Source organism: Triticum aestivum, chromosome 2A, assembly GCF_018294505.1.
Source record: "Triticum aestivum cultivar Chinese Spring chromosome 2A, IWGSC CS RefSeq v2.1, whole genome shotgun sequence".
NCBI classification, from domain to species: Eukaryota; Viridiplantae; Streptophyta; class Magnoliopsida; order Poales; family Poaceae; genus Triticum; species Triticum aestivum.
This window is the reverse complement of record NC_057797.1, coordinates 677,610,300-677,613,222: the sequence shown is the minus strand read 5'-3', so window position 1 is coordinate 677,613,222 and position 2,923 is coordinate 677,610,300.

The window sequence follows — 2,923 nt, the reverse complement described above, 5'->3', positions numbered from 1 at the left end:
ATATGCAGGGCAACATCATCGCCGAATTGGCTTTCAAAACCGACTAATAGACCCACTGCATGTAGCAAGGCACTTGTCGTTGTGGCACACCGGGTGGGGGAACATCCCCATGCTGGCCTAGACCCGGATCCATTGCCTTCCACCGATGAAGTTGAAGGACAACGGTGGAATCGCCATCATCAGACCACAAAACCCATTTCTGGATCATCATCTTGTCCTGACCGATGGCACTGCTGCGAGAGACGGAAGCCACGAATGACACAAAGAACAGTAAATCTCACCATCTCAAATAGCCGGCAAGAAAAGGCAGCTACCGTCTTCTTGATGTCATCATGAAGATTGACGTTGTGAAGAGGATGAAGCCGAAGCACATTTATCCGGCGCGGTGCCGTCCTCATCACTCCCGCGCCACCAAACAAAAACATGGATCATATTTACATGAACACCATGGAAGGGGAACAGGATCCTGCCCCTCCATCGGAGCAACGAACAAAGGGGGTGAAGGCCATGGCTTCATCGGCGTTCCACAAGGGAAACTATTGTTTTCAGTTATGTGGCTTACAAATTATACCATTGAAAACTTCTTCTAAATGTGAATACAACGACGAACTTGTTTACATATAACTTATGTTTATTGATTAAAATAAATTACTAATGTTTAATTTGTGAGCTTTTTAAACCTGAATTGGAGAGGGGGGGGGGGGGGGGGGGGAGGGATTGGTATGTGATACTAACTCAATTTGTTATGGTTTAAGCATTTGCCAAGCCAAGTGACAGACGTTCTTGCTGTATGAGCAACCTCGATCCAATTCCACAACTTTTCGTTAGCCCGGCTCGTTTGCATATGTGAGACATTTTTAAATCTCACTAATATATATTCAAATGCTCGCACATTTTTAAAAAAAATGTGCAAACAAATCTTTTACGATGCACGAACAGTTCCTAAATGTGCGGTGAACGTCTTTGAATTTTTTATGTAAATTAACTTTTAAAATAAATATATTAGAACATTTCAAATTTTAAATAAAGTTTAAATAAAAAGAAGAAAATATTGCTTTAATGGGTCACGTATACAAGAAGATCGGCCAATGCTCTAAATATTTAAGTTTCTCAGACAGTTAGTTTAGTGAACTACTCCCTCCGTCCGAAAATACTTACCCTAAAAATGGTTGTATCTAGAGTTATTTCTAGGACATCCATTTTCAACTATTTTTAGGACAAGTATTTACGGACGGAGGGAGTAGGAGCTAACCCGTGTGTTGCCGGTTGATAGACTGAAAACATTGATAATTAGGTTGATCGTGAATGATTGTGAGAATTAATTATAATGTGATGACAAATGATTTGCCAGCCATGCATGATTTGTTGATGCGAAAGAGTTGCTAAAAAAATAGTTAGGGAGTGGCAGATTAATGATATGGCGGACATGTATGGTTTGTTTATGGAAGCATTGCATGCTTAGGAAAAAAATAGTTAGTGGGAAGATATTTTTTTTGAGGGGTTACGACAAGAAGATAGGAGCGTCGCTTATGGGCTATGGACGAACCATAGCACTACTGGGCTAGGCCTATTGTAGTTGGACCGGATGGATTACAATGGACTGCGCCGAGATTGCCTATTTATTTTCTGTTGGGAATACCGGGAGCAACTAGTTAACGAGCGCTCCTTAACTAGTGTCACTTGGCGTACTCTCAGCCATTTGCCACGTGTCGCGCTCTGGACGCTCCCTTTGGATTTTGTTTTTTTATTTTCGCGAGAGTCACGGTTTTTTTCGGCTTTTTAAATGGTTTTTTTTCCGATGTTTTGGTTTTCTCCCGGTTTTTTTAGCTTTTCGATCAATTTTTTTTGAAAAATAGTTTTTTTGCATGAAAAAAATGCATTTTCTTTTTTTTTCCTTTCGAGAAAGTCACGGTTTTTCTTCCGCGAGAGGCACGGTTGTGCTTTAGTAAGAGTCACGGCCGTGCCTTTCGTAAATAAAAAAACACGTTTTCTGTTTTGTTTCTTTCGCGAGAGTCACGATTTTGCTTCCGCGAGAGGCACGGTTGTACTTTCACAAGAGTCACGGCCGTGCCTCTCGGAAAGGGAAAAACAAAACGCGTTTTTTGTTTTTTTTTCTTTCGGGAGAGTCACAGTTTTGCTTCCGCGAGAGGCACGGTTGTGCTTTCGCGAAAGTCACGGCCGTGCCTCTCGGAAAGGAAAAAAAATACGCGTTTTCTGTTTTTTTTTCTTTCACGAGAGTCACGGTTTTGCTTTCGCGAGAGGCACGGTTGTGCTTTCGCGAGAGTCATGGCCGTGCCTCTCGGAAACGGAAAAAAACATGTTTTTTATTTTTTTTCTTCCACGAGAGTCACGGTTTTGCTTCCACGAGAGGCACAGTTGTGATTTCGTGAGAGGCACGGACGTGCCTCTTTCGGAAAGGGGAAAAAACCATGCTTCCGGTCTAGTTTTTTCGCCCGGTTTTTTCATCCAGTTTTTCGCGAAAAAAAAGTTCATCAAAACCTATCAACATGGGATCTAGTTTTGAAGATCTCTATGCGAGGAATCCAACAATGAAAACGGTTTGAAATTTGGACGCACGGTTTAAGAGATAAAACATTTTAAATAAAAGGATCTACGAAAAAAGGGAAAACTCCCAGGTTGCGACAAGTGGCGCGCCATATGTGCGCCACTTATCGCGACCTGGGAAAGTGGAGTGCTCTTTGCAATGAGTACTCCTTAATTAGTGATTTCGGGTAATACCCGAGTGTTCCGATCGGGGTCAAATCCAGCCAGCGCCCCTATTCCCGTTCCACACAGAAGTACTCGATCGCGCCGTCTTCCCCCGAACAAACCCCAGCAAGAGAAACAAAGAATTTGCTCCGATCCCTGCGACGGCATCGCCATCACACCAGCAAGCAGTCTGAGCAGGACAAGAGAAGCGGCC